At 40.2% G+C, this 26,221-nt stretch overlaps 1 long non-coding RNA gene and 1 pseudogene across 5 annotated transcripts; both read right to left on the reverse strand.

Annotated features, from left to right (window-relative positions):
- Positions 1-1,314: 1,314 nt before the first annotated feature.
- LOC113011054 (uncharacterized) lies at positions 1,315-11,917 on the reverse strand. Of its 5 annotated transcripts, none has more exons than XR_003270444.1 (4): positions 11,813-11,917; positions 3,898-3,989; positions 3,020-3,177; positions 1,315-2,600 (listed from the first exon to the last, which is right to left on the reverse strand). It is a non-coding gene; the product is annotated as an uncharacterized LOC113011054 (long non-coding RNA). The 5 variants fall into 5 exon arrangements; XR_003270446.1 differs by lacking the exon at positions 11,813-11,917 and adding an exon at positions 4,277-4,302; XR_003270442.1 differs by lacking the exon at positions 11,813-11,917 and having other exon boundaries at positions 1,315-1,597; positions 2,543-2,600; positions 3,898-4,044.
- LOC113010607 (zinc finger protein 239-like) lies at positions 6,077-7,972 on the reverse strand (annotated as a pseudogene).
- Positions 11,918-26,221: the final 14,304 nt, after the last annotated feature.

Raw genomic sequence — 26,221 nt, forward strand, 5'->3', positions numbered from 1 at the left:
TGAAATATTCATATTCAGTATTGGTCCTTTTATATTATAACCACGTATCCACCCAGGCTCATGGTGGGGCAGGGCTCTGTCCTGGGATGCTTGAGTACAAGGTAATGTAGACCCTGACCAGGTATCCAGTCTGTCAGAATTGTTTTCAATATTTGGTTCAAAAACACGAGTGACAACAAAAATCCAACTAGGATTCTTGCATATGATGAATGAAGTCTGTCTTTGACTGTATTGTCCAGCTGATCCATCAAACCCCCAGCAGGTGAACCTTATTCATGACATAACACTGCAACAATGTAAAAAATGAAACAGCAACAGTCTAAATGTAAAGTGCATTCTAAACTCCTCTTCAATAAATCATATGCAAAGAGTCATTCAGGACTGTAAAACGTGAACTACAGAACCCAGAGTCTTCATCATTAAATCTCTGGTTGCTTCATTTTTCTATCCTATATCAGATACTTTAAGGTTAGGTTAGGTAAACTTGCATTCTCATGGTGAGGCAAAGTGCTTTATGTGTGTGTCATGAACGGCTATAAAAGGCCTATAATTAAAGAACAAAGCGGGTTTGAGTTCGAGTTGCGGCAGACTGTCACTACTTGTAAGTGGAACGCAGCCTTCCTGCTAATAACAGGAATCGGACGCGGTCCACCCAAGTCCACAGCAACCACCATAGCAACTGCCTAGCATGACCTTAACATATTCTGTCTTCATAACTATCAAAATCGTGAAATGATTTGCTAAGGTTTTAAGTGTTACAGCTGCAGAGAGCTATGGCGGCATCTTTGGAAGCTGTTTACATAGCTAATAATATACGATGTAACCATGGAGACAGTCAGTCACGTGAGCTAGCGGTGCACGTTTACTACAGTGAATAAGGTGATTGCGTCCACACGCTGCAGAGGGTAAAGACATTACTTCAATATTGTTTTATATTGATATATATTTGCCTTCTGTTGACCATCACCTCAGGTTCACCATCACAGTTTCAGCAGACAGATGCACACTGTCTAAATATGAACACATTCAAAAACTCATGTCTCAGAAATAACCACAGCTGTTCATGTTTGTCATTAGTTTTATTTGTAAGAAAATTATGAGCTTCATATTGTGCATCAAATAAAAGAACATTTCACAACTCTGAGTCAACAGAAACAGGTAACAGAAATGTCTCTAATGTGTACAGTGTAGTGTAAGCATCAAAAGATCATAAAGGAAACACTAACATTTATGTGAAACTAATTGTAATATATATTTTATTTTATTTAAAAAGAAAAAAGAAAAAAAAAAAAACTAATTGTAATAAAAAAAAATGAGCAGGTGCTTTATAGATTTAAAAGAAAGAATCTGAAAACAACACTTTTTTGGTCTAAGTGATCAAAGTAGAAAACAGAAGTGATGTTCAAGAACAAACCGTAGCTGCACTAATATTACACATCTCCATTGTTGTGGTGAACAGACATGTTGCTTTTAAAACCACATGCAGTGTGTGACCGTGACTGTTCACTGAGACCATGAACGCCACTTTGCTGAAGCCTTCGCCTTCTTCTTCTTCTTCTAAATTGGAAGCAGAAGGAGCACGAGCTGCTTTGATCTACTGAAAGGAAAAAGCAGAACATCTGAGCTGAAACCAGTCAGCTGAAATCATTAAGACAGGAACAAATTCAATGCAGTGTCTCAGGTGGCTTAGCCTGTTACAACTGTTGATACAAGCTAAATACGGTTAACACACAGTGTCAGGGAGCTCCAGTGTGGGAACTAGTGGCTTTAGGTTTGTAGTCATTTAACTTTCATCCATTCATTCATTTAATTCAGGAGGAAGAAATGTCAGGTTGGTGCAGGCTGGTTACATGCATTTGGTCCCATGCTGTCTTTAACTAAATGACTTGGTTCACTTTATGGCTGGGCTGTATGTGGGGTTATATCATGTTATTTGGGCAGGAGTACCTGTCCTCTGTTAGACTTAGAAAGTTTCTCCATAAGCAGAGTTTCTAACTCTTATAGCACATCTGTGGCTGACAGCTTTTTGGTGGCTCTTTTTACCCCACACTGGTTGTGAGTGTGTAAATAGCCCCACTAGTTCTTTTGGGTTGCAGTTAACTTGGGAGGAAGAGGTGGGTCTGCCATGACTAGATGAATAACAATTATCTGGGATACATAAATTTCATAATGCATGCATGTATCTCTATAAACCTGCCTGAGGGCTGCCATTTTTTACATTCAGTTATTTCTTTGTTGAATCTAAATAATGGATGTGTTACAGTTAAACTGACACTGATCAGTGTAAATGGCTCATTGGGACACAGAAACCTTTAAATTAAACCCTATCACCTGATATCGAGTGTCAAACAATATCAAAGCTGTAAAAGCTGTTTACAGTCAGAATTTATAAAACTATGATTGTAAATAAATTCAAACAAGTGAGCTTTTCTCTTTGTGCTGAACATCAACACTGTGATTTCTTAGACTGTAAGCTTTACTTTAGCACAACCAGTTGTAGAAGCTGCCACTCCAAATGTCTTTGATAACAAGAAAAAAATACCTTTTCAGTACACGGCCTGAAGTTCTTCTCCGACATCTTCTGCCATCAGCTTTGTCTGCTGGTTTGAAGACAATAAACCACAAAAAGATGATTTAGTCACTTTGTCTGCGTCATGCAGCTCGAATGTGTCGTGTAACGATGTTGAATAGCCGTTGTTATCCTTCTGCTGTGTCAGTAGGATTGTACTGTACAGCATCTCATTGATATGTGAGGAATGCTAATGTAAACAGACTTACATCATTAAAATATAAAGTGCAGGAGATATTTAGATATTTTTTATATTTATATTACATTTTATAGCTGACGGATATTACTAAATAGATAGAATTTACTAAATAGCTGGATGAACATGAAAAATATGTCTATAATAACAAATGACCATGAGAGCCAGTAGAATTAATTCAACTGGACACTCAAAAGACGTCCTTAAATGCTCTTTAAGTGACAGAACAGATGAACAAACAGTTAATTGCTTACGTGAGATGAAATCTGCTCAGCTACTTTGAAAACAGCTTCTAACTGGTTCCTCCTTTAACAGGATGACTGCTCAGGGGTAAGGCCATCATGCAATCCAGCAACCTTTATGGTTCTGCTTTGATTCACCAGGAACTATTAGGGAAACCTTCCAGCGCCTCCTGTGAAAGACACAGGCATAAACACACAAACATTTATTAACATGTTCCACAGTCTTCCAGCTTGATTTTCTCATCCTGTGGACAACAACGTACATGGATGCAGGTTTATTGTTAACTTTTGTAAGGTTTATTTAGTGAACATATCCAGCTGCAGCTCCACTGTGATCCTGAGCTGGATAAGCACTTAAGAAAATGTGTCAATAAATGGACAAACATCAACTTACTATATTTATCCAAACAGACGGGACCAATAATGCTTCACTGAGTCAGAGACTTTAATGTCTCTTCTATGTAAGAATGTCTCGTGCTGATAGACCTGCAAACTTGACAACAAAGGTTTTTCAGACTACATGTAGCTGTCCTCTATGTCAGCTCACACATTTACATTTATGTCACACTTATTTCTGCATTTTATAATTATTACTTACATTTTGATTAGATAGCTTGAGTTTGTAAATGATCAGATTACATAATTGGAATACAATGTATCCAATTCAAGGTCGCGGGAGGATGAAGCCTATCCCAGCTGATACAGGACAAAGACAGGCTGCCAGTTTATTGCAGGGCTAACACGATATGTGTAACAGAAAATCCACTTAAATGTTTGATATTTCTTATAATAATCATAATTATGACTATTATTTAAAGGCTTCTTTAAATAATACATTTTGATTTTTTATAACCTCTAAAATATAAACCTGAGCTGTTTCAGATTCTGACCTCTGACCTCACTGCAGCTCCCTCTTGGAAGTACGTCTGCTTCTTGTCTACACCCAGTGTTGACCGCCTGCCCTTGATATCACGTACTGTACCTGAGGAACAAAAAAGGACAAACACTTGCCTTCATTTAAGAAGTACATTCATACAGAGGTAATCTATGGAAACACACTAGTTCACCCTTTGGGAGAAATCAGTTCCTGTGAAACATTTCTGTAAATGAACATCATGTGGAGAATGAATCAAATGAGTTCTTCCGGTGACTCAGCAGTCCCACACTGACAAATGAAATCTAGTTAAACTATTAAGCATATTCGCTCTTCTGAAATCTGTGTTAAACATTCACCAGGTCCCCCCGTGTGGTTCTGGGATCTTTGCTCACCGTTCTCATGATCATTTTGACCCCACGGGATGAGATCTTGCGTGGAGCCCCAGATCGAGGGAGATTATCAGTGGTCTTGTATGTCTTCCATTTTCTGATGATTGCTCCCACAGTTGATTTTTTCACACCAAGCTGCTTGCCTATTGTAGATTCACTCTTCCCAGTCTGGTGCAGGTCTACAATACTTTTCCTGGTGTCCTTCGAAAGCTCTTTGGTCTTGGCCATGGCGGCGTTTGGAGTCTGAATGTTTGAGGCTGTGGACAGGTGTCTTTTATACAGATGATGAGTTCAAACAGGTGCCATTCATACAGGTAACGAGTGGGGGACAGAAAAGCTTATGGTCTTATGGTCGTGAAAATACGGTAAATTAGTTTGAATCTGAAATCATGGCTCAAACTACTTGTTCTGAGACCATTTCTTTATTTTTCACACCAAACTGTTTAATAAGATAAACTCTACACAGACTTCATCAAATATAACTAACACTTTAACAGTATCAGGAGTTCATAATACAAACTTCAAATCAACAAGAAAACAGCAGCAAACACGTGGATCAAAATTCATTAAAAAACAACATGTGGACTTCAAAGACTAAATACACTAAAGTGAAAGGAGGAGCAAAAAATAGAGGTTTAACAGAATTTGAATTAAGTAAAAGTAGTCACCTGTGATCTTTAAAATGGTCCTGATGTGTGCTGCTGTTTTTAACTTTCAACATTTCTTTGCTGCCACTGTGAATACGAATGTGTTCTTTGCCTAATTGAATAAAGGTTACACTGACTTACTGCTCCATCCTCTGGTACAAACTGGCATTACATGGAAGTACAGCTCAAAACCAGTTTAGTTTGAGTTTCTTTTTTCAGGACATAAAGTCACAGCAGGTGTTGTTTCAAAGCTGGTGGACAGATTTAGTTCATTTTGGAGGATTTAAGAGCAACTGCTGTGAAAACATTTGCAGTTTTGGGAGAAAATGATTTAAGAGAAGATTTTACAACAGCAAAAGATTAAATATGAATGAAGAATTGAAATTTAACTGAGGTAACACATTAAATGAATACATTAAAAAAAGAAGTTAATTTTGGAAACACTAAGAAAATTCAAATGAAAGAAATTGATATATATACCAATATCTGCAATTCTGATACATTATCTGTTTGGTGAAAAAGAAATTCCTATAACTTTAATAATACAGTAACAAGTACAACTACTAAACACTACTGTGTCCCAAGGGAACAAATATTAAAATGTAACAGAGATAACATTTTAGAGAATTAAAATCCCTCAAAGGAAAAATAATAAACTTGATATGCATATCTATACATGCAGCTTCCTAAATGTAACATTCAGGATTATTCACTGCAGGTCCAGAAATCAGAGCTACCTCATCAGATCCAAGTGTGACATCAGCTGACACTCTTTACAGGAGATTCCATCTGAACTCTGTGGAGCCTGATCTCAAGGTTTTTAAGTCTGACCCTGAAACCAGAAGAGGATCTTTCTCTCTCTTCAGATTCATTGTGATCCAGTGATTTCAATCCTGCATGATCAGGCTGATGTTTGCACAGAGCAGATAATGAAGTGAAGGTTTTTGCACATTGGTAACAGTGAAACAGTTTATTTACAGCGTGGGATCGTTTGTGTTCGGAGTATGAACTGAGATTCCTGAAGCTCTTGTCACACTGGTCACAGCTGAAGTTCACTTCCATGTGTGTACGTTCATGTTTGTTACTATGACCTGATTGTGAGAAGCTTTTGTCACAGTGTCTGCACTTGTATGGCGTCTCTCCTGAAGTGGTGAAGGATGACCCACACTAGTCACAGATGTGCTTTTTGACCCCACTGTGGAAGAGTTCATGTATTTGTAATGTACTTGGTGTGTGGAAGCCTCTCCCACATTCTTTGCAGTTTTTCATTTTGTCTCCAGTGTGGCTACGTTGATGTGGTTTTAGGTCCCGTTGATGATTGGAAGTTTTTCCACAAATTCACAGAGAAACGTTTTCCCACCACCACAGTGACGACAGGGCTGAGAACTGGATCCATCTGCGTCGCTCTGATTCTAAGCAAAGACATTGTAAGTCGGGGAATTGCTTCAATGTTTTTATCCTGAAAGTCGCCTGAAACAAAGAGCATCTCTGCCAACGTCCAATTACATTTTACTGTTTACATTACAACACTCAGCTTACTGAGAGAAAATGAGTCTTCATTTTTCCTAACAGTTCATTCAGTTTAACTCCATAAGTTTACTGATCAGACTTTTTCCAAACAATCAGGTTAAAATTACAAGATAAAAAATCAATACATCCTCACAGTAACTGCACTTGTAGAGTTACTTTCTGGTGTGGATCTGTTGGTGTTTTTTCAGCTGATTTGGAGCTTTAAAAGTCTTCTCACACAGGTCACATTTATAAGGTCTCTCCTCAGTGTGGCTAAACATGTGTTGTTGTAGCTGTGCATCTGTTGTAAACGGTTTCCCACACTGATCACAGCAGTAAAGATCATTTCCAGTGTGAATCCGTAGGTGACTATTTCGGTACTGTTTGTCTCTGAACCTTTTTCCACAAAAGTCGCAGCTGTACGCCTTAATTCCAGAGTGGGTAACTAGATGCTTCTGTAAGCTGCTATTTTGAGCAAACGTCTTGCCACACAAATCACAGCTGTGTGCTTTAACTCCACTGTGCATGATATGGTGTAATTTTAAGCATTTACGATGGGTAAAAGACTTTCCACACAAGTTGCAGCTGTAAGGTTTAACTCCACTGTGGATGAGTTGGTGTGTTTTAAAGCTTTGAGCGTGGGTAAAAGACTTTCCACACAAGTGACAGTTGTACGCTTTAAATCCACTGTGGACGAGTCTGTGTGTTTTTAATTCTCCAGCCTGGGTAAAAGACTTTCCACACAAGTCACAGCTGTGAGCTTTAACTCCACTGTGGATGAGTTGGTGTGTTTTTAAGCCTCCAGACTGAGTAAAAGACTTTCCACACAACTCACAGCTATAAGGTTTAACTCCACTGTGGATGACTTGGTGTTTTTTTAAGGATCCAGCCTCGGTAAAAGACTTTCCACACAAGTCACAGCTATACGGTTTAACTCCACTGTGGATGAGTTGGTGTATTTTTAAGTGTCCAGAGTGGGTAAAAGACTTTCCACACAAGTCACAGCTGTAGGTTTTCTCTCCCTTTCTTCTGTGAGGTTTGTCGGCCTCCTGAGAGCGCTGACTTCTCGCTCCATGTTGGTCCTGCAGTGACAGAGATACAAACACAGGCAGTGAGTGAAATGCAGTCGTGGAACAAACTGAAACTCCCTCCATTAGTGGAATCAAACATGTCAAAAAAAACACATTGTTGGTGTGTTTCCACCACCTTCTGTTGACAGTATCACATTACAATGATGTGCTACAATGAGAGTTGTAATGAAAATTACATTATTGAAAAAATATTGATCAGCGGAGAAAATCTTTTACTTGAGTTCAACTGATGATATTGTTGTTTCAATGTATGCTTATAAAATATAATCTTTGTATTTTCTTCTAACTTGTGTGGTTTTTGGTTGTGAATGTAGATTCTGTGTATATGGATGAGCCCAGGTTGGAAAAGATAAAGCTGCTGTTAACATGTTTTTAAAAACCAACCAGCTGTGCACACAGTTTCAATAACAGTGTAACTGTAATGTTTTTGTTACCTTTTGTGTTGAAGTCATTGTTTCCTCTGTAGTGGCTGAGCTGAGTCCAAAATTGTTCCTCTGCTGCTCCAGCAGACTACTCCTGTTATTCAGCTGGGACACACACACAAAAAGTATATATATACTAGAGCTGGGCGATAGAACGATAACGATATCTATCGCGATATAACTTTTACTCGATAGAGAAATTAAGCTATCGCGATAGACCTCGCCGCTCTTGTCCTCTTTAAAAAAAAAAAAAAAAAAAAAAAAAGGTCGGCCGATCCAAATTAAGTAGCGCAGAGCCGAACCAATCACAGCCGCAACTTCACGTCGCGTGACTTGTTACGTACAGCACAAGTGCCAAGCCGCACGTGTGTTTGTTTGGGAAGCAGCCAGCGGGTAATGGAGGAAATGAGTGTACCGACTAGAAAAATCAACCGAGCGTGACCGAAGAGAAAACAGATGATGGTTCCAATGCCGGAGAGATTGTCGAACGGAAGAGCCATAGAAGTTCCGTAGTGTGAAGGTATTTCGGCTATTTCAAGTCTGACAAAAAACAGAGTAGCGTGCACTGTAAATTGTGCCGAAAGCAAGTCTGGAAATACAATGAACTGGTGCATGCGTCACACTGTGCGCCACGTTATTGTTTCGGTGAAATGAATTTCTACAATACTGTTAATTCTACTCTCTGCAGTGTTTAAATGCTTACATATACACACAGTTACTGTCGGTCCACACATACGACTCGGTTCTGCTTCTATGCCCCAGCTTTGTTTACTTTTTCCCACCGAGGCTTCTAGACTTCTGATTGGCCAATATTTCTGCACGGTTAGGAATCTAGCGCCACCTGCTGCTTTGGCATGTTCATAGCACCGTTTTCCTTCATTTCTGCCTTTACGTGTGAACGGGATTATTTTTTTAAAACGAAAACGGAAAATCTCCGTTTTCAAAAATACCCGTGTACGTGTGGACGTAGCCTCAGTCTCTGACTGGAAGCGCTAATTCGTCATTCGGCTTTTGTCAGACTAAAGTAACTGTTAAAACTGTTTGAAAAGCTCAGCTATACAACAAGGAGAGATTGAGAATTTCCTTTTAGTTCTCAGTTTATTTGATATTGACAAAAGTTAGTCAGTTTTGTCTGTTCTTCTGTAAAACAAACTAAGATTTATTTTTAGAATTAATACTTTGTTTCTAAGTGGAATTGACAATTTAGTCTGTTTCGTTTGTTCTATTTTGAAACTTAAACGCTTACGCTTTAGCGGCTGCCTTTCTTTTGAAGTTTGCAATATTTGCCTTTATTTATCTGAAAAAGTCTCATGTTCCTTAAGTACATCTACCCTGTTGAACTTATTATGGGAAATAAATATTTAAATAAAAACAAGCTGCTGATTATTTCACATTTTACTTGTGAGCAACGGCACATTTAAATCTTACAAATATAGTTATTTGGCTTATATCGTGATAGATATCGTTATCGCCTGAAATGAAAAAAACATATCGTGATATGAAAAAATCTCATATCGCCCAGCTCTAATATATACACACACACATATATATGTATGTATAAATATATATATTGATCTGCTGGAGATCTGCTGGAGCCACTTGCCTAACTTGGGAGTCACCGCACCTAGTGCTCCGATTACCACGGGGACCACCGTTACCTTCACCCTCCACATCCTCTCGAGCTCTTCTCTGAGCCCTTGGTATTTCTCCAGCTTCTCGTGTTCCTTCTTCCTGATATTGCTGTCATTCGGAACCGCTACATCGATCACTACGGCCATCTTCTTCTGTTTGTCTACCACCACTATGTCCGGTTGGTTAGCCACCACCATTTTGTCCATCTGTATCTGGAAGTCCCACAGGATCTTAGCTCGTTCATTTTCCACCACCCTTGGGGGCATCTCCCATTTTGACCTCGGGACTTCCAGGTTATACTCGGCACAGATGTTCCTGTACACTATGCCGGCCACTTGGTTATGGCGTTCCATGTATGCCTTGCCTGCTAGCATCTTGCACCCTGCTGTTATGTGCTGGATTGTCTCTGGGGCATCTTTACACAGCCTGCACCTGGTGTCTTGCCTGGTGTGATAGACCCCAGCCTCTATGGATCTTATACTCAGAGCTTGTGTGTCTGTGTGTGTGTGTATATATATATATAATTTTTTTTTTACATATGCATCTGGAGATCATCCTACGAAGTCCACTATGAAGGCACTATTGACTATGTGCACGAGACAATGTTAACTTCCTGGTTTGAGACCGGATGTGGGGTTGTGCATTTCCGGTAGCTTTATTTTATTTATTTTGCGGTCAATCACTACTGCGAAGATATACTCCAAAATCATGTCCAAAACTCGAAAACGGAAAGATTGCGTTAAGTTACAAAGAGCAGAAGGTGGGAACACTCACCGCTGTTGTTTCATAAAAAATCTAATGATCAATTTTAAAGCATTTAGATCGATCAGTTGTTTACATCACTCAACACAAGCAGAACTGCATTACTGCATTACACTTTTCGATGTGGCATCGTCCACATTCAGAAGCACATCTCTGTATAGTGACTGGTCTTATGATTTAAACAGGCAAATGTTCAGCATTCAAACTACAGGTGAAGAATAGTCAAACCAGATGTTTCCCCCATTATGTCGATATCAGCTAGTCAAGTACACACCTACACAGCATGTTAACAAACCGTGAAAAAAGCCACACAAAAAATGAATGATTGCTGGTAACAGTTTCTATACATTAGTATTTACGAAGGGTATGTTGTGACTTACCTTCAAAATTACAGCGGTCCCTCGCTATAACGCGGTTCACCTTTCACCTCGCTTTTTCACGGATTTTTTAGTGCAAGTTTGCATGCTTTTTTTTTACGTCACATTGTGTCCTGCGTCCTGATTGCTACAGACGATCTCCTCCGTGACGTCTCTCGTGTACAGTACAGAATCGCTGCAACGATCGCTAGCAGTGTGACTCTGAAGTGCAGTAGTGTATGTCCACGATGTCCACCAAACTTTTTGCACCGTCAAAAATAAAATTGGCTACTTGATTTCACCTATCGCTGGTTATTTTTAGAACATAACACCCGCGATAAACGAGGGACAGTTGAGAAATATAACATTTGAATCCCTTTTCTCTTTTGCTCTGAGGCGCGGGGAAAAAACATCGACAAGTCGATGAACATCATTTACAGATAGTAAAAGGAACTTGCAAAGAAAAGTGTCTGGACTTCTTTAAGTTAGTTGAATAAGTTTCACCTCTCATCCGAGAAACTTCTTCAGTTCTAAGGTCAAATGGTGAGTCCCAGATATAAACCTAGTGGGAGTAACCCCCCACAAAGGGACAAAAGGTGATGATCGGATCATCAGGGGGACAAAAGGACCGATGACCTGGATGACTGAGAACCTTCACAGACATCATTTACAGATGTATTGGGTAAATGTCCATCTATAGAAATGTAAATCGCCGCTTGATTCATTCATCAACTTGTTTTGGACCGTAAACCAGGCGCGAATAGGACACCGGAAACAAAGCTCCCCACGGGAGTTTCCACACCGGAAGTAGCATATGCTAACGTGCACATAGTCAATTCTAAAGGCTGATTGCCCTCCCCCACGCTTGTACCTGTGGCTTCATGTCCTGAGGGTGGGGGTTGGTTGTTCTCATGCCCTGCACCCCATCCTTTGTTCATATTCCAAGACTATTTTTCTTTATGTATTCTTTCCCCCCAGCAACCGCCATAATATTGATGTTGCAAGCAATCACAAACTCTACAGTCTGTCTGACTCCAGTCTATACCAAACAATCTATTATTCTCAACAGAGCTAAACTCAGCATAAACTGAACCCACATTAAAGTTAGCTCGGTGCTTACCTTTAGATGATCCCACAAACCGAGAGAAACTCCGCGATGAAGCTGGAAGTCTTTCCAAACAGGAAACAGATCAGGGAGAAGAGACCCACGTGGTTCACGCTGATCTCAGCTAGGATCCAGGAGACAAGGGTGTGCAGATCGATGCAGATATCGATCCAAACGTTGGTAATGGTATATGTTCCTGTAAGTTTACTACTCTACTCCCGTTTCATAAAAAATCATCTCTCTCTGCTCGACTCCTCTCCTGCGCACACACACTTTCTCCGCCCCCTTTTCCTGGCTCTGTGGTGATATGTTACTGTGTGGTCACGTGACTCAGCTGCACAACGTGACCACGTGGGGTGTAATTTCGAAATCTCCTTTTCCTAAACTCTTTTCCTTGGCCTCGATGAAAACGTCATCGTGGGAAGGAGAATTGTTAAGGACTCAGGGAAAGAGAGGAGCAGTGCTGAGAATTGGAACAGCCTTAGGCTGTATCCCAATTCAGGTTCTGCAACCTTAACGGTCCTCAAGGGCCGCGTACTCAAAGACCGCTAAGGCCGGAAGTGCGATGCTTGTCTTTTACAGAGTATAAATACGTATAGATGTATCAAATATGAGTGGATCATATATAAGAGACAAATATTGTTCATTTGGAATGTCGTTTTTACCAAACTGATATTGTATCAGAATTGCAGATATGGTTTTATATATCAATTTCTTTCATTTGAGCTTTCTTAGTGTTTCCAAAATTAACTTCTTTTGTAATGTATTCATTTAATGTGTTACCTCAGTTAAATTTCAATTCTTCATTCATATTTAATCTTTTGCTGTTGTAAAATCTTCTCTTAAATCCTTTTATCCCCAAACTGCAAATAATTTCACAACAGTTGCTCTTAAATCTGTCTTAAATCTCTTAAATCTGTTGCTCTTATCTGTCCACCAGCTTTGAAACAACATCTGTTCTGACTTTATGTCCAGAAAAAAGAAACTCAAGCTAAACTGATTTTGGGCTGTACTTCCATGTAATACCAGTTTGTACCAGAAGATGGAGCAGTGAGTCAGTGTAACCTTTATTCAATTAGGCAAAGACCACATTCATATTCACATTGGCAGCAAAGAAATGTTACAAATTCAAAAAATTCTACTAAACCTCTATTTTTGGCTCCTCCTTTCACTTTAGTGTGTTTACTGTGTTCTTGAAGTCCACATGCTGTTTTTTAATGAATTCATTTCATTTCCACATGTTCTGCAGCTGTTTTCTTGTTGATTTGAAGTTTGTATTATGAAATCGTGATTTGATTTGATCCTATATTTGATGAAGTCTGTGTAACGTTTTTCTTAATAAACAGTTTGGTGTGAAAAATAAAGAAATGGTCTCACAACAAGTAGTTTGAGCCCTGATTTCAGATTCAAAGTAATTTAACTGTTTTCAGTGGTACATGTGGAGGTTTATCACTGGAGGAGACTTGGCTGTTCTCCACTCACACAGAATAGGGTTCCTGCAGCTCATTAAAAACTCTAAAATTATCTTTAAGGACAAAGATGTTTGATTTTTCTTAAAAGCAAGATTTGGGCATGAAGTTTTCAGAGAGTGTGTTTAACATTCATTGTAATGAACATCTCACACAAAGCAGATGTTCCTGCATTGCAACAGCGGTTTGCAGATGTGTTCTACCCCCTGCCCGGCTGGAGCACCACCTTGAAACGCAGCCTGGCGTGAAAGTGCGTTCATGACCTAACATGTTGCCTGAGCACAAGAGACAAATTGTGCAAAAGGAATTGGCTGAAATGGTGAAAATGCTGTTATCACAGGATGAAATGAGGATTTGTTCCTCAGTGTTTGGTCTCCTATGCTTACCTTTTCTCCAGATGATTTGTCGCAGCTGTTGAGAGGGGCCAGTTGTCTTTAAGGTGCTTCCAGGTAATTAAGAAGTGAGCGCACGGTTTTATAGGGTTCTGTGATGATTATCACAAAGTGAACAAGATCTCATGGTTTTATGCTTATCCCATGCCCCAGGTTGACCTGGACTGGTTAAGCACTGCTTAGCTTTTATCATGCTGGATTTAACCAACGCCTACTGGCAGATTCCCTTGTCTGCAGAGTCCAAAGACAAAAAAGACCTTCTCCACTCTGTATGGTTCATGCCATTCATCACTCTTCTGTTTGGCTTGTTTGAAGCCGCGGCCATTTTCCAGCACGTGCTGGAGCGATAGCTGCGTCCTCACACTGCATATCCTAATTCCTACCTGGATGATGTTGTCATTCATAGTTATACCTCGGTGGATCATGTCATGTGCAGTGGTTGGTCACGGTCACGGAGTCCGTGAGGCAGGCAGGGCTGATGGCAAACCCAAAGAGGTGTATGGTTGGATGGAGGGAGGTACAGCATAAAAAAACTGGCACAGAGCCTCCCCTATGCATTACCAAAGATTCACATCAAACTTATCCCATTCTTGGTTGCTTTAATGAACATTTTTTTTATTGTCACAGTTTGATACTGATGATTTCTTTTGAACACTCCTTTATTCTTAACCCAGTGACAGTATCAAGTTATTATGTTTATTTTTCATGTTAGTGTTTTAATTTCCAGCCTTAAAGTATCTCCATGTGATGTTCCTCTTTCACATTTTCTGCCGCCAAAATAACTGTTCCAATTCAGTGTCTGCATTCTTCAAGACCCAATTTGAAGGCTGATTACGTCACGGCAACATGATGAAGCCTGTCCCAATTCGAAATGCAGCCGAAAATGCGCCCTTCATTTCCCCAGATTTGAAGAATAGGTTGGGTGTATCATTTGTGGCCCAACATATCCCAGAATTCATAGCGCAGTGGCTGTGGCCAATTTTTTCTAACAAAAACGGCGGATGGCAGAACTGTGGTGAAGAAACTGTGGAGCAGGGAAATTATTTTACTGCTATTGTTAAAAATCATTATTACCAGCATAATATAATCTGCAATATGATCATTGCTCTAACAATGTAACAGATAGCTTTAAGATGGCCTTAAGATGTTTATGCATGCAAGTTATTATATTAACTTTGTATTTCAGGTGCAGTTATAACTATTTTATACACAATGCATATCTGTGCCTATTTGAGTTGATGTTCAGGTTCATTAATGGTCTAAAGCTTCACTAGTGAGAGTGTCTAGATGATCCATGCTGAGGGAAAACTAGAACATAGAAGGAATTGCAATACATGCTTACAAAACACTTATATCAGTTTATTTTAATATCTTTTATATGTTCATATTCTTGTATTAAGCTTTTAGTAGGGGTTCTTGATTAAAACATTTATTTAGTAGATGACACATATATAGTTTCAGTTGTTACATATCTGAGTGTGGTTTCTGTCTCTCTGTCTGGTTAGAGGTCAGGAGCTAGTCAGCGACGTGAAACAGGGTGCAATTGTGGTTAGCACACAGACACAGACACACACACTCAGTTAGAGAGAATCATTTATAGGTGAAAGTTTAATCATGTTTTGCTGGGGTTGCAAAAAGAGCAGTTTGTTGCAGAACTGCTGCTGAGGTGTCAAGATGACAAGCGAGCATCCGGCAGTGACAGGAAGCACCTGTTATGAAGATAGAAGATAATTGTTCTTTTAAATTGTGTCAAAAGTCGTTGTGGTTTTGATATTGACGTATGTGTATATATCCTGTCTGTGACGCATGAAGGGGGCGTCAGTAAATCAAACCCTGATGCTATAAAAATCTGTGTATGCTTTGAGGAAGTCGAAGACCACTTGCTGTCTGCGTACAGAGTGTTCTTCCCACACGTGTGTGTTCATTAAAATCATTGTTTGACCAAGAGCTTCTGGACCATGGTGGTTTGTACTCTCCTTCCTCAATTTTTGAACCTTAACATTTGGGGGCTTCGTCCGGTAATTGAGGAGGGAGGATTGGAGGTGTAAACGGTGAAATTCGGTGGTCCGTTGTGGTCAGACAGGCAGGCGTGACCCGGCAACCAAACTGAGGGGACAGGCGCCTTTAAAAAGAGGTAGGCACAGGCCTGTTGATTTTATCCGAAGTGTGCTGAATTGGATGATAAAATTAAATGTCTATTCAGTAAAAGTTGCCGGTAAATGTCTGCTTTGATTTTGATGAGAATCTTATGACAGTACTGAGGATTTAAAGCAGTTGGACTGCTGGAAATGATTTAATACGGTTGGACCGTAAAAAGCAGTTGGACTGCTGGTAATGATTGAATGCGGTTGGACCGCTAAAAGGATTTAATACGGTTGGACCGTGGAAAGCAGTTGGACTGCTCAATGATTTTAGTATGTTAGGGAATTTGGTTATTTTTTGGTTATAAGGTTGGACCTGCTTCAGTCTTACACTTTGTTGGGTGTTTTACTGTTGTTCCAAAGTATTATAAATTACTCAAGAACGCCAGTTGGACTGGTAAGAAGCGCAGTTCTCGGAGGTAATGCTCCCTCCCGGCCAAGGACGCTTGGCCCTGACCTATCGGCGAATAGGGTTAGTACGGTTGGCAACCGGGGAGAACTTGGGAACCTCCAAAATAGCTAGTGGTTGGACCACTTTACAGTTTGGAACGGTAGTCTGCGCTTTTTTGGTTAGAAGAAGTTGGACTTCGGGCGTGTAACTTTAACTTAACACTTCGGGGTAAGCCTTGGCTGTGCAATGCCAAAAATAGAGCTTCAGGCAAAGTTTGGGTTGGTTGACGCTTTTAAATTGAGTTAGGGACTTTAGAGATGAGGCCAGAAACTGTTGGACAGATACTGGTTAACTGATTACAAAAAAGTTGGACTTTTTCGGTGGGACCGTTAACTTAAATTTGTCAAAATTGTGTAGGCGCTAAAGCTGACAGATCTGGCAGTAGTTGTAAATATAAGACGTCTTTGTAATATAAAGTGAGAGGAGGCTGTGTGTCGAGTCAGTAATGCACTGACTGTCTGCTGCTATTTTTAGACGGTGTGTGTGAGTGTGAAAATGCAAATGAGTAAGTAGTGAACTGTTTAAACCACAGTTGGTTTTACAAATACTGCTGCAAACATTGTTGAGTGTGTGTTTAAGATGCCATTTATGTTTATTAGAGGACTATAAATAAAGTTTTGAGTTGCCGTAGTGGATGTATAGTAATTGACTGAGTTTGGATGTAGATATATAAATATATTGAGTGCACTGTATATACTTAAGACTAACACATTACTTTCAGTAGTAACTTTTCTCCAGCATTAGTTGCTGGTGTGGTTTATTTTTTCAATTTTTTGTGTGTGCGGTGAGAATTAATGGAGGTTTCAATTTTTCGTTTGTTTGTTTTTGACTTGCTCTTTCTGATTATGATAAGCATGTCTAAAGTACTCTTAGGAAAGTGTGTTTTGAGTTATATTCCTCAACTCTGGTCACAGTTTAAGTGTGAATGCGGTGACTAGAAGGTTTTGAATGAGGAATAAAGGTGTGAGAGGTATTTGTTTGGTGATGTCAAGTAGGATGTTTTAAAGTTTGAAAGTGTTTTTAATTTAAGAGATGCATGAGTGATGTTATAAGAGTTTGAGGTTCTTTTCTTTCAGTTTAAAAACACATAAGTACATACACTTGGTACACCCGTTTACTCTTTGACTTTATTAAAACAGACGGTGTATTTGAGTTTGAATTTCAGTAATTGTATGTTGATATGGTAATTTAGTTTATGTTAGGTGAAGGAGATGTCCATCTCCGCGTCTTGCAGGAGTGAAAGTGAGCACGTTGAAGGCTGTGATGTGAATGCTGACAAATGCAAAGAGTTTAGTTTATTTAAAAGGTGTGTGTGTGAGAGGATTATGAAATCATTGTGTGAATGATGCTACATTTTAGATCAAAAGTTAGCAGAATTACAGAGGGTCTGTAGATTGTAAATACAAAATAAGTTTGATTAGCCTGGAGAAACAGAAAAGCAGCTTGAGCTGCTCTGAGAAGCTGCGTGCTGTGTGTGTGTGACAGGAAGTTACATGCCCATAAAAGGAAGTCTGAGAGAGAAGTGTGTGCGTAGACAAACTGCAGAGTGTGTGCGTGAAAGAGGGGGTATTGTTTTTACATGAAGATTTAGTAGAACTAAAGTAGAACGTTACAAACAAACAGATAAATAAAGTAAAATAAAGAGAGAAAATAACTGACAATTACATTAATGAATAGAAAACACACATACACAAAGTGCCATATGTGAAATTATTCGAGGAAAGAATCAGAAGCGAGATAGTTTAATATAAGATGCAATGAAGGAAGCAGCTTACACTCCTTTAATTTCCAGAGCCAGTGTGTTCCCTATGCTCATAGCACCCCTGCCCACTTGGCCCCCGTATCAGGCGAGTATGGAAGGCTGGATGGCCCATGACGGGTAAGATCCCACCTCGAAACCCTGGGACAACCTAAGGCAGGCACAGTCACGATTACTCGGCCTCACTCAGTCCCTGTGACCTCAGACTCACTGGTGAGATGAAGTGAAGAAGACGGGACCTCAAGGGTAAAGCCGCTGGGCCAAGGCGGAGGGGGTAAGTGGCAAGTGGAGCCCTAACTTCTGGCTGAGGAGAAGGAATGCTGTTAATAAGGTGGGAACTTAACATTTGGGTTAGCAAATTTGGGAAAGAGAACTGACGGCTTAAGTGGAGAATTGTGCAGGAGTCTGACACACTGCAAAAGCAACATATGCAAATTCACATACACAAACAGAAAATGCATTAACCTTATTATAAAGACAAGACAAGCCCATGATGATTCATGTATAGACACTGATTAAACCTGGCTTAGAACACAAAGATACGCAATGAAGATCAGCTTGCTACTTGTATGAGTGGTGGAATGGTGTGAATGGTTAATAAAATACATTTGAGTTTGTGATTGAGGAATAGAAGAAGCCATATGACAAAGGGAGTTGTGAAAAAAGTGATTAAAGTAGTTTTAAAAGAGTGACTTAGGAGTGCTCTCTCGTACTGAGTGATCAAAACCAGTGATCACTGTAGAAAGAAATAAAGTGATTTAATAAGGTGGTAATGTTTAAACATATGTTTCTGTTGTTACAGCAACTCATTGAGAGATGACTCAGTATGCAAATTAGCTGGAGTGACTGGTGACGAAGGAACTTCCTGTGTGTGTGTGTGTGTGTGTGTGTGTGTGTGTGTGTGTGTGTGTGTGTGTGTGTGTGTGACTGAGGCTTTCAGAAGAGGAAGCATAGCAGAGAAGAGAAGTGCAGATTGGGGTAGGAAATTTATAGTTTAGTGATATGTTGTTGTAAGGGGGGTTGTGTTTTATGTTGAATCCAAGTATGTTGAAGTGCATAAAGGGGGTGATTTTTTTGTGCAAATTGTGTGGTTTTAACGAGACTTTCGGTGTATTGAGGAGGTGACATTATGTGGTGGCAAAACTTGTGTGTTTAAGATTGTTGGGGTGATGGGTTGATTTTGTCAGTTAGGTTTGGGTTGTTTTTGTTTTTAATAGAGGGAGTTTTAGGAAACATATCTGAGAGGGGTCCATTATTTTTAACAGTGCACTTAAAGAAAACCTGCCAGGTGATTTTGTTTTGTGTTTTGTGAGCTAATGATCAGCTCTATTTTTTCTCATTTCTGTTCTAAGCAGGCCTGCAACAGCGCTGACAAATTCTCGGGGAGAGCAAATGTAAGGGGGGCTTTCCAGATTACAACTGGCTAAGGAGAAAGCTACCTGCTTCAGACTGAATAACAGGAAGTAGCTGCTGTGTATTTTTCACAACTTCAAAGAAGAAATAATGTTCATTGCATTAAAGAACATTTGCTCTGTTCTAAAACAGTATTAACAGTAATTAGTCAGTAGGCACTAAAACAGCCATGTTTAAAAGTGCATTCCTTTATTAAAAAAAATCTAAAATTGAAGATGCAAAAAAGTTTAAATAAAACTGTGCGAATACATATGTTGAGCAATTCTGACTCTGTTTGCAAATATACTGAGAGAATATTAGGGATGTTTAGAAGATTGATTGCAACTTAAAAAAAAAAAAAAAAAGATAACACACATTTAGCTCGCCTCTGCACTGCTATAAACTCAGGATCAGGTTGTGCAGGCTTAGTGCAGGCGATGATGTCTGAAACATTAAATCCTTCTCTGTCCCTGTCATCTGTGTTTGGTTCCTGACATGGGGCTCAAGTCAAGAAAACTTGCCACTCTCTAAAATGACTAGGGCCCTATTTCAGGAAGCCGGTTTAGAAAACTCAGAGTGAAAAACGATACGCAGGGTTGAGTAACCCCGAACTGTCCAACTCGGAATATTTGGTTTCAGAAAGGCTGATAACAATTAGTTCAGTCAACGCGGAGTTGCTTTAACCCCAAGTTAAGCGCGCGCACGAGGATACATAAAGCCCTGATTAGTGGAGCACAGATTAAGCGATTCACCATGGAGACGGAGGGAAAGAAGGCGCGGTCAATGTATTTTACAGCGCTTGAGGCCAAAATTCTGATGGCAGCATATGCCGATAACATGCAAATTTTGCGGAAAAAAAATAACACAGCCTCAGCTGCAAAAGAAAGGGAGCATGCATGGCAAAACAAAGCCGACAGAGTCAATGCGTGAGTGTTCATTTAAACATTGATCTAGGGATTTCCACCCATTTAACACATTATCTTATTATATTTCATTATATTTTATTTTATTTTTTATTTCATACATTTTATTTTGTGATGTGATGTGAGCGCAGGTGCAACCCAACAGGCCCCAAACGTTCCTGGCAGCAAGTAAAAATGAAATATAAAAATATAGTCCAAACAGGTAAGGTGTAATTGTATTATGAGCCATAGTGCTTGGTCTGTTTGTCCGATGTAAATCAATTGCAGTTAGAGGCTACATTAATTTCCCCTCTGTAAGCACTTATTGAAATTATCTGAGCACATTACAAGTACATATTTGCTTACTCTGTATGCTCAAATGTGGCCCGTTATAGCCAACAGAAAAAAAGCGGAGGCCCGAAAAACAGGTGGGGGTCCTCCACCACCACCACTCACAGAGCCTGGCCACTTGGCTTCCACATTTGTGATAATGTTGGCAGCATCACATATGATCTTCACAGTGCAGAGAACACAAATTAGCATCCATTACTATAATGAAATAATCTGTTAGTTTGAAATGCTACAGGGAACTATGTACCTGTACATTAATGCTGTGGAAAGACTTCCTGTTCACATAGTCTCCTTCATTTACTGAAGGAGCAATGATTGGAATGTGAGTGCCATCTATACAGCCAATCACGCCTGGGAACCGTGAGAATAAATGTAAAATTTAAGTAGTAGTCCAAGTATCACCACATCATGAATTAAGTTTTGGTCATCCTGATACCTGCAATTTTGTGGCATCCCTCTTTGATGAATCTTGTGGGTCTATGACCGGGGAACACCACAGACGAGTGCAGGAGACGTTTCAGTGCAACTGTAACATTCCTGACTGCCCGACAGACGGTAGCCTTGGAAACGTGCTCAGCGTCACCAATATTATACAGAAAGCTCCCGTTTGCAAAAAACCGAAGTGCAATACAAATAATATGTACAGAACTGAGAGAATGTCCACGATGTGTCACATGAGCAATATTAGGCCTGAGGATGTTATTCAAATAAATTATAGATTGTGCTGAAAAACGGTAACGTTCACACAGGAAATCATCAGGAAATGATAAAATGTCCGAACGCGCTCTAATCACTCTCTCCCGGCGGAGAGCTCTGCAGAGAATTTGTGCTTCAACATCTACTGGCTCTTCAAGGAAGGAGCACGCCATGTCTGACACTTCCTACAGTCAGGTTTCTGACTAAGAGGCGGAGAAGGTCAGGGTTAGTTGAAGTAAACCTGCTAGGGGGCAGGTTAGCTTCACGGCGTGTGTCGTCATAGTGACTCACTCAGGCTTCAGCTGAACTCGCTTTGTGAAACCGAAAACCCAGAGTTTTCGTTAACCCAGGGTATACTTACTCAGAGTTTGCACTAAACCGGCTTCCTGAAACAGGGCCTAGATCTTAAATGATTGGATTGCACATACTAACCCACTCCCTACATACACACAGCACGCTGCCAATCCCCCACTACCCAACTGCATCATCAGTAAGCCCCTTCCCCACATATCTTGCGCATTGTTAACGTCATTTCTAAATGCTATCGTCAACGATTTATGGTGGCAGATGTCAACAAACAGGGAAAAAAAAATCCTTTTCCTTACATTGCAATTATTTTACATTTACATTTTTGCAGATAAGCTAAAGAACAGCTAACCAGATGTTTCTGTTAATCCTCAACCTACCGTTGCCGTCATAGACTACATCTTTTTGTAAACAACAAGCCTACAAACAGTGTTGGGGAGTAATGAAATACATGTATCAGCGTTACGTATTTGAAATACAAAATATGAGTAACTGTTAGTCTTACAGTTACAGTCTTACAGTTACAGTTACCGTTTAAATAGGTGGTAATCAGAATCAGTTACTTTGTTGAAATAAGTAGAATAAAAAGCGGTCATTTCTGGTTTCATATGTTAGTTAGGCTATCCCCTCTATACCTCTCCAGTTTGGTGACCTGCACCACAGTCGGGTGCAGGTTTAGCTCAGTTGGATGGGTATCTATCATATATTGCATGGCTCAGAGTGGCCGGTTTGAGTACGATATGTGGCCCCCCTTTTTTATTTTACTCAATTTCCATCTGGGATTAATACAGTTTCTCTGATTCTGATTGCTGGAAACCCAACCAAAACACGCAATAAGAGGCTCTAATGTAGGCGTCCTGGTAATGTTGGTGGCGTGAGTTACACAATGGACCCAGAGCCAGCACAACAGAGCCAGCAGTGCATGGGGAGGAATACATTTCTTGGTAATTCCAACACCACTTCATAAGAAGAATGGGATAGGCGAAACTTCAGTATCATCGATGTACCATATTGCTGTTTTTTCAGTATTGCTAAAGCAGCTCATAGCGTGGGAGAAGTAACTGTCAGGGAAAAGCAGTTTACATTAATAGATGATTAAACATTTTGCTGGCAGTAATTGAAATGATTAAAGAAAATCAAACTATTTATGCACCATAATTAATAATTTTATTGGGGGGGGGGGGGGGGGGTATATTGGCTGGATCTCATTATTGGTGGGGTCATAAAACCCCTAATGCACCTGGGCATACTGTTAAGCAGATAGCAAAGCTAAGCCTTCTGCTGGTAAATAGCAGAGAACATCAAGCTACTAGAATGTCTACAACACATACGGTTCTACTGCTCTTTGCTTTTCAAGGCATAAACATGAAAGACTGCAGCAGATAATTACACAAAACTAGTTGAAAAGAGGGTTTTAGTATTACTTTTTATCAGCAGAATGATCCAAGACACAGACCTCAGGAACCTTTTGTCTCAGCCTTGCTTGGTGACCCTGAGCTCTACTTTCTGAACTCTTCCATCATCACTGGGAAAAGTGTTTGTAAGGAGTGCTTTACACCAGTTGCTTTGGGCTGCATTGCTCTACTTTAGCAGCCCAGTGTTGCCTTTCTCAATGTTAGGATATAACTTTAGCAACTTCTGACAAGCTTGAAGTGTGTGTAAATGCTTGGATTTCTAGCGACTTCAAAAGTGGTCTGCTAGGTGCTGCCTTTGCCGCCATTGCTATTTATAGAGATCCTTCCCTGTGAACTACCCAGGTGTACATGCTTTTTGAATGAGGAGTAAAACTGGACCAAGTATTTGAGATGAGTCTCTTTTCACCAAGGACCGGTACAGCATCCGCATCACTGCAGCCACAGCACCTATCCATCTGTCGATCCCACTCCTTGTTCCCCTCGGCCGCGAACTAGACCCAGAGATACATAAATCCCTCCACTCGGGGCAGGAACTCTGACCTGGAGTGAGCACTTCATCATTTTCCAGCTGAGGACCATGGCCTCAGATTTGGAGGTGCTGATATCTATTCCCACCAACTTCACACTCTTCTGCGAACCATTCCAGTGCGAGCTGGAGGCCATCACCTGATGAAGCCAACAGAACCACATCATCTGCAAAGAGCAGAGATAGCTATGCCACTTGTCTATGCCTAGAAATTCTGTCCATAAAAATTTTGAACAGAAGCAGTAAAAAAAAAAAAAAAAAAGTAGCCCTGGAGTCCATCAGTGGGTTGGACACTGCATACTGCCAAAGCACACCCACGGGATCCCCAAGATCGGACATGGTCAAATACCTTCTCCACAAAATAAATGTAGACTGGTTGGGCAAACTCCCATGGCACAATATGCCAACCTTCTGTAAATTACTTTCTTATCGTTGTGGAGGGGTTTTGTCATGGCTACTGGACGGACTCACGCGCAGACAGTTCTTTCTTAGAGAACAAAAGGAGATTTATTTACAACAGGGATCACCTCGGTGCTATATATATATATATATATATATATATATATATATATATATCTTCCACACAGTCACTGCCACAGCTCCTCCGCACACACGCACTCCTCTTCAGCCGCACTCGCTCCAAAACTCCACACACGCTGCTACATCTGGGCATGTCCCGTAATTTGGTCCAGAAGAGGGATATTCAGGAGGTTCAACATTCCAGCAGTGAGCTGCTATGTTCCACTGCCTTAAATAGCAGCTGGGGAAATCAGCCAGATCAACAGCAGTTGGACACAATCACACAGGTGCGTGGGCCAAGAGCGAGAGCCCGTAACGAGCTCCACCCAGGCAGAGAGGAGGAGGAAAGACAAAGAACACAAAAACAAAAACGAACAACAACAAAACCTGTAGCCAGCGTGAGCCAACCAGAGAGACACGGGGGCCGTGACAGGTTTGTATGTTCTGTGTAGTGATGGCCAAATGAAGCTTTCCGAAGCACTGAAGCTTGTATTGAAAAACGGTTCATTACTCGAAGCTTTTCAACACAGTCCTCTCCGGTGACATCTGGTGGTGAAAATTTTGAAGAGCAGCTTGAATCTGCAAAATAAAACGGACTGCTCAATTATCACTGCTCACTCAAGAGTGGAGTTCTCTCTGATATTGGGCCACCGTTCCGTTGCTTTGAACATGTAATTGGTTTTGTTTTCTCGATTGGGGGGCTGAAAAAAATGTAATGCGTATTTGCGTAATACATTTTGATCAATAAACTTTCCCTATTTAAACATGCACTATGGTGGCCTTTCTTTGCTCATAACTCCTTGATGTTGGTAAATACAATAAGTGAGCAATATATATAATATACATATGATAATGCACAGCACATTATGGAGTATGCCCCTGCTGTGAAGTCCTGCCTCCATCTACTTGTCGTTTAATCACTGGACAGCTGGACAGGTTCATACAAAATATTAGATTAGGCCAATTGTCCTATACATATTTTTGACCTAGGGGTGGGATTGATTGTGAACTGGAAAGGGAAAATGCTTAGGAAGCTGAGTACGGCTGCATCGTTACTGATTTGTAGAATCATTTTGATTCGATACAGAATCCGATTCAATTTGATTGGAATCTGGAAAGTTTTGCCTCAGTCAGAAATATTACAAGTCTGATCATTTAACAGTATATATCCATAATTTCGTATCTATTAAAAGAAAGCTGACACATGTGAGACTTAATTAGAGATGTAAACAGAGAGTTATGAAACCTGCAGCTGCAGAAGCCAGCGAAAAAAAAAGAGGCAAACACAGCGCGGACCCGCCGACACACCAAAATCTGACTCTGACGCGTCGGGTCCGCGCTCTGTGTTCACGCTTGTATGCAGAATCCGTAAACCTGCTCCCAGTTACTGTTTTAGCTGTTTGGTGTTTGACGACATGTTGTGAGGTTTAACCTGAGATGCTGGCGTTTCAGGCATAATAACGTTAATTTACAAATCGACACGGGATTTTAATGAATCAATATCACTTTATTCAATTTAGTATGGATTGTAATCAGAAAAGCGATAATCAAAACCCACCCCTAATCAAGAACTTGCAAAGTAAAAACATGATCTATGTCAGGTAGCCCTTTTGTTATTTACAGTTAAAAAGAGGATTAGTGTTACTGTGTGCTGGCTGAGTCTGTTTCTTTTCTTAGAAATAGTTTCTCCTGCCCTGGAGAAAATCCACTTGCATGGAACAGAAGAGGCTGTGGAGTGCAGGAACCGCACTGCAAGCTGGTAGATATGCAGGTATTCCTGGGTCCTGCAGACTATCACCTAAAAACAATAAACAAAATGATTTTCTAAACTGTGTAGCAATGTAATGTACGTATTGTGTCAAATACATTTTTGTAGTCTTCATCAGCTTTAATTCACATGGAAGTGTTCCTAAAGTCATATGCTGTAATGATATTTACATTATGAAAACATGATTTTGGACATTTCAAGTTTTTCACTTCGGCAGATAAAATGAATTGAGCAAAATCAACTCAAAATATTTCCACACGCCAGAACGTCCTCTCTTCCTCGCTGGCTCCATATCTGTCAGTGGAATGATCACCTCTTCGCTCTCTGTCACCATCAA

The sequence above is a fragment of the Astatotilapia calliptera genome, chromosome 3 (genome assembly GCF_900246225.1).
Source record: "Astatotilapia calliptera chromosome 3, fAstCal1.2, whole genome shotgun sequence".
Lineage (NCBI taxonomy): Eukaryota > Metazoa > Chordata > Actinopteri > Cichliformes > Cichlidae > Astatotilapia > Astatotilapia calliptera.